At 31.3% G+C, this 7129-nt stretch overlaps 1 non-coding gene across 1 annotated transcript; it reads left to right on the forward strand.

Annotated features, from left to right (window-relative positions):
• Positions 1-6081: 6081 nt before the first annotated feature.
• On the forward strand, positions 6082-6163 carry TRNAS-UGA (transfer RNA serine (anticodon UGA)). Its single transcript has one exon. It is a non-coding gene; the product is annotated as a tRNA-Ser (tRNA).
• Positions 6164-7129: the final 966 nt, after the last annotated feature.

Here is a 7129-nt window from a genome sequence, read left to right on the forward strand (position 1 = left end):
GTTTTATTCATTTACGCTGCCAAAATACATCGCGTTGCTGCATTACACAGCATACTGATCAATCCGTAATCGGACATATATAAATTACATATTTTTACATGATATAATAAATAGAAAGAAAACATTTTGTTTTCCCACAGTTTTCTTTTACAATCAATTCCAATCTACACACTAAATACAAATATTCCAATTTATTGTAATATATAATACAACAAGCTCTGGTCGTTGATTAGAGGCCTCAGAGTCGACTTACAAACTTATGACGCTGTAGATAGTCCTTTGTTATTAATTACTTATAGGAAACAGTGTAGTTGAATATTCCTACTTACAAAATGATATTTTACATTACATTATTTTATAATTTATGCAACAAAAAGTAGTAGATTTATTCCCTATATAAGATTGTTAACAGTTTATGTTAATCAAACATTTTATTTAAATACCATTCTCACTAAAATGAGTTTTTAAATACAAAAAAAATTAATCAAATTTTCAATCTTTCAATATAAAGTTTAATGAAGAAAAAATGTTTCCCGCATTAACAATTTCCACCATTCCTGGATTTGAAACTGATTAGTTATTTAAGAAATACAATTATTTCAGAAATAATTATTTTGCATTTTTGTGAAATAATTTATTTCAGAATAGAATACAGTGAAATAACAATCATCAGATAATTATTTCAGAAACAACTGTTTCGATAATATATTGCTTTAATTGAGATTATTTCATGAATTTGGCATTTAATGAATAATAATTATTTCGTAAAATTTATTTTTAATTTATGTGATAAAATTGCCTCATCTAAACAGTGTCCCGGTCCAGTTTATGGAAACAAATGAAGTGTCAATCAGTTTCATCAATCCCATCCACTGCTTTCCCTTAAACATAGTCATTCATTTCTTCAATTGTTTATATTTAAAATACTATTTGGCCTATTGGACCCAAAATTATATAATTTTTAGTATTTTGTTTGTTTTTGTGTTGTTGTCTTTTTTTGTGTTTTTTGGGTATTTTTTAGTCCACCTCTAAGGTTTCTCAAGGTAGTATCCTCGGTCCCATTCTCTACACAGTCAATACAGCTGACATCCAAACCAATCCTAACACTATCCTCACCACGTTGCCGATGACACATGTCTACTCCCAGTTAATTATAACACTTTGATTGTACATAGGAAAATTGAATTCAAATTATAAAATCAAAAAAATACTCAACTTTTAAGTTTATGTTACTAATTGTTATTGTTTTATTAATTATTATACGACTATTGTCGTTTTGTAAAATACCTTATATGAATTGTTTTTTTTTAAATATTGTTAAACCAATTACTCAATTTCTGTCAATATTTTTTTATGCATTTTAATAGTCCCTTTGTCTAGTATTTTAATGTATTCTTATTCTTGTACATTATTGGTAATTCAACTACTACTTTGATAATTAAACATAAAGCTGTGGTCTTATAATATTTTTCATATTCATTTAATAATCTCTCAATAGGAATTACGTTACTTTCAAAGTATACCTTTTGGCTCACTTCATTAACCAGCGAATTTCGGTGTTACAAATTCTTAAAGATTTGAGATTTATTAGTAAAAATTTTTCAAAGATCGTTACAAAATGTAATCGCTACCTTGATTAAAAGAAAAACAGACTTAAGCTACTTACTAAATGGACGTTTAGTATGTGTGATTCCTAATATTTTAAATTCTGGTTATAAGAATATCAAATAGAAAGAAACGCAAATTATCAACACTTACGTAGAAATAAGTAAATATTTCAGAAAAACAAAATTTAAAAGTAGATCTTTAATTTTAGTTGAATTATAATTACAAAATTTTAAGTTAAAGATTTTGATCGAGTCTGGCACCCAGGACTGCTATACAAGATCCGTAAATTCCTACCCCCTACACATTATCTCATTATCCGTTCTTATCTCTCAGACAGGTTATTTCAAGTAAATCACAACAGCGCTTATTCGTCCCTGTTTTCTCAGTCTGCTGGTGTACCTCAGGGTAGTATCCTTGGTCCTATCCTTTATACAGTTTTTACAGCTGACATCCCAACCCATCCTAACAATATTCTCACCACGTATGCCGATGACACATGCCTATTATCAGTGAATAATGATCCTTCCATTGTATCCCAATCCTTTCAATCTCACATCACCACCCTCGAAGAATGGTGACAAAACTGGAGGATTAAAATAAATCCCACCAAATCACATTTACCCTTCGTCGTAAACCTTCGTCTTGCCCTACACTATCTTTTAATAATACCCCACTCATTCCTGTTAAACAGATCCGTTACTTAGGACTAAATCTGGACAAACGACTGACATGGAATCCTCATACAAGACTGAAAAGACAGGAAAATGCTCGTCGATTCCGAATATTACAACATTTACTTGGCAAATGGTCCAAATTTCCAATCCATTACAAAAGACTGATCTACATGACTATTATAAGTCCTATTTGGACATACGGAGTTGAGCTATGGGGCTCCACTAAACCATCTAATTCCACTCGAATCCAATCCTTACAGTCCAAAATCCCTCGTAAAATCCTTAATGCTCCTTACTTTTCCACAAATCAAATCATCCATCAGGACCTCAATGTTCCCTATGTTGCCGATTTGGCCAGAACCAGATACCAATCCTTCCATAATAAACTTCCCAACCACCCAAACCAACTCGTTTCTAACCTGGCTTCTCCTTCACTACCTGATAATCCTCCTAGACGTCTGAAAAGAAGATGGCCTCGAGATCTTCTCCTTTAGAAATGTTTTTGGAGTTCTATCAATGGGTAGATTCTCCACATGTTTTTATCATGTCATAATATCACTTACAGCAAATTTACTTGATGTGTATATATGTATACAGTTGTAAATATCATTAAATAAATTATTTAAAAAAAAGTTAAAGATAAATCAGGCATGGTTATCTCGGCTCTTGCTTGAATCTTCTGCTGCCTGCTTATGCAGATGCACTTTTTCATTAGTATTGTTTTTTCTAAAATGCTCTGGAAGAAAATTTGAAAACAAAAATTGCTTTTACTTAGCCGGTTTTTTCATGATAGCACATAAGTCTCAAAAGTTGGATTTTTTACAGTGGAGCAAAACATAACATACCAGAAAATCATCTCTACTGAGCTAACTTTCCTTCATCATCAAATACTTGTAAAACGGTTATGTTCCATTCTCGCCTGACCGTCGAAAGCGCAGCTCCAGAGTTCATAACTTTAACTCTCTAGTAGAAACACAGTATAGACCGTATTGAATGTTCCTCAGAGACCATAAATAAACAAGTTTGGCTGAGTCCAAAGAAAGAGCGTGGTAAATTGGATACACAGAGAGAAAGAGCCACAACCGACGGTAATGACACCATTAGGAGAGACTATCTTGGCAATTATTCTAAGAACTTGCTAAGGTATACCCTTTGGCAGCTACCTCTCCCTCAAGCAAAGACCCATTGTTCCCCTCAGCGGATCAATTTCCATTCTGCATTAGCCTACAACAATAGGGATAATTACATCAGCTGTCCCCTGTTACTCCTACATGCCGATCCTATATCTTGTTACAATGCCTTCCTTGGGGTCAATCTTCTGATTCACTTAACTTTTGTGTTTTGCAATTGGACTGAATAAAAAACATTTGTTGAATATTTTTTAAAATTTCAACCAGCAATGATTCGTCAAGTATATTCGTTAAATTTCTAATTAAATATAATATAATAGAAATAGGATTAATTGCTGATCATACTACTTTTTTGATGAATTGATGAATGGCAAAGATGAGCACTACGGGACAAAGAAACCATATTAATTCAGAAAAAGAAATATAGATATTAATTCTGGGCATTTATATTTTTCGAAATATAGCAATATTTTATTCTTTAAAAAATAAATGATAAGATTAAATGAACCGGAAAGTTCTACACCCATATCATTGATAATCTTCACCTACTTGCTTTCATTCTAACACATCAGAAGTTCATCTTGAAGATCAAACTAATCAAAATTCTCCCATTTACGTTTCGGTCGATCCCTAGATCTTCTGCTCGCCGACTTATATAACGTTTATACGTTGTGTAATTCAATCTTTGTTATTTCAGATAAAAGATTATGTAATACTATTGATCCAGGTGCAAACCTTGCAGAAAATCAAAACCTGGAGAGAATGAAAGAGGAAACAAACTGTAAGGGAGAATTGAAATTGCCACGTTTTATCTAACATTCGTCTCCGCAAAAAAAATAAACTAACAATAAAACTGATGTAGACCACTACAATAAGGAATTTTTCCAGTTATTGACTTACAACTCCAAAACTTAGTGCTTCCAATTGCAAATATATTTCCTTGAAAAATTGAATAAAAATTAACCAAAAGCTAAACCTTATTGAATGACTTTTTTTTAAAAGAAATTAAATGCAAATCGACTATAAAACTTCTGCAATGGAAAAGTCTGTTCTAATTCCAAATATTTCGGATAAACCTTATAGAGCATTATATATTGTGTTATTAGCCTTCTAATTTTCCTGCAGTCCAATGTCACTTGGGACATAAGTATTTTCCATAAAACTCTTATTATCCCAATACTAACGTATTGAGTTTTTAGGAAGGATAAATATCAAAAGTCTTTTGACCAGTAATTGTCCCAGAGGACTAATACAGACGTATTAAAGCAATAACTTGTCTGAGGTAGCCCAAACAATTGAGAACTTTAGTTGGGATTCTAATAAAACTTATAGTACTCAACAGATATTCATGAGAGATTTTTTTCAAGTTTCAAAATGTGATGGAAGATCTAGAATGTGGAAGCCAGAAGCTGAAGGGTTTAGAACTGCTCGAAGAATAGGGGGAACATAGCAGATGGTGGTTAGGGTCAGGACTAGGGCAATGGCTGTAGAGTCGCACTGAATAAATTATCAAGATTAGGAAACAAACCTAGAGTCCCGTTACATTTGAATCCGCGGTATTAAGAGCAGTGGCATAAGGCAGGTCTACTGTTTTATTTTTATGTTAACAATGTTTTTTTGGATCTGTAACTTCTAATACATAATTTCATCATGGATTTAACGAAAAAAACGCGAAATTAGTATATATTTAACACTTGAGAATCAATCTCCGACTTACTAGTTGTTGTTTAAGGTGTAAAACCCTTTGGTCATCAACGCTTATGGCATGCTATTATGATAAACCTTCAAACACCACACATTCACGCATCCCCCACACACATACGTGATTCAAACAAATGTAAACGAGGAACCTGATTCATACAAATTAATAATTAATAAAATAATTTTAAAAAAATCAGAAGCGAAGAGGAACTATAATTTAGAAAGAAGGCAATGGGCATTTAAAAATTTAAACACCATTGTAACTTTAGCTTCATCATCTGTGAGAGCTTCTGATAAATTTGGACTCCCACCAAATCCATCCTATCCTTTTTATTGTTGGCAAATAGTGAGTATGTTTTATGAGGCAAAAATATGTTTTATCGTGAGAATGGACTGAAAATATTGGCACGTTGGAGGTGGCAATTTTCTGATCAGGTGAGAGTGCATAAGGAGAGTATCACCTCAAGCGAAGCAGAGCAACTTCCTCCCTGCGGTAGGAAGTCAACCATGGTTTTACTGATCTTTTTATTTTTTTAAATTTATTCATAGACCTTTCATTCCACATGGACTGCCATCATTCCAATATTTTTATACTTATTTGTATTGCTTTGATTATAAATTCCAACGTTTATTTTGGGCTAAAATCCTTATTTTATTCCCAACACAACTTTATTTTTATTATTTCTACGGTAACGAAACACGATTAAAATTTCCCTAATGGTAGAATCCATAAAACAAAAAAAAACATCGTCATATTTGAAATTCTTGAGCTAAGTACACTGGAAATATTTAAGAGATCTGATATATATGTTACTCTGATCACACCACAGTACCCAGAAGGTTTAATTTAAATTGAACAAATAATAATGTTCATTAGATGTACCATTACTATATTAAAATTGTAATTGAGAAATTCAACAAATGTACTTCAACACAGACTGCTAGCTACAACGATAATGATTATGTGTGCTGCGGTGTCCGAGCGGTTAAGGAGTTGGACTTGAAATCCAATGGGTTTTACCCGCACAGGTTCGAATCCTGTCCGCAGCGATAGTTTTTTTTTATTTCTTTAGATATATTTCCTGAACAGGCAGTGTAAAAAAATATTCAACAGTAATATTACTTTTTTCCATTTTAACAAAATATGTAATTTTTATTTAAAAAATAAAAAAATGTAAAAAATACAATTTCAGTTACTCTTATATAAACTGATAAAGTCATTTTATCTAATAATATTCAATGAAACTTCTTTATTATTCTTCTATATTACAGTATTTTAGCCGTCTCTAATAATTATACCATATATTTATGTGTAAGATCTACAAGAGATGTGCTGAGGCTGCTTTATCTAAAAAAGTAATAGTACAGAACTTATTTTAGTATTATACTAGCAATTTTTTTTTTAAATTTTAAAAACTGACTTCCAAGTTAGACTATCAGGGGCATGGTGTTAGTGTTAAGTAAAAATATAAAAGAGTTGGAATTTCGCTAAATTATTTGAAATATGGTTCAAGTTTCTACTAAACCATCTGTAAAATTCTAAATTTTTATTTATAAGTAGGGATAGGATTTTTTCGTTTTCACATATTTTTACCTGACCATGATATCTTCGATTCATTACTAACTAACGATGTTTCAAGACATTCCTTGCCAAAAGAAGCCATTTTTATTTCACATATTTTTTTTAAATATTTGGCCTTTTTTACATATTGCTGTAAATCACATATTTTCTGCAATATTTGTTATTTTTTACATATTTTTAGATATTTTGTCCTGAATCATGAATTTCCTTAAATTATTTGTTCAATTGTAAATACATTTTTCGCAGCAACTATGTAAAATTAAAGAGAACACAAGAAACTTAAAGGTGAAATTTATCATTTATCATAAATAGTGCGTAAAAATTCTATATTTTCATCTTTGAACACAAATTAAAAGCAGTGGCAATAATAAATTTTCACACAGAATTACATCAAGAATTTCTCAGAATCAATTAAAAACAGCAAGGGTCTTATT

Source organism: Halyomorpha halys, unplaced genomic scaffold, assembly GCF_000696795.3.
Source record: "Halyomorpha halys isolate HHAL.00 unplaced genomic scaffold, Hhal_1.1 Scaffold1446.1, whole genome shotgun sequence".
NCBI classification, from domain to species: domain Eukaryota; kingdom Metazoa; phylum Arthropoda; class Insecta; order Hemiptera; family Pentatomidae; genus Halyomorpha; species Halyomorpha halys.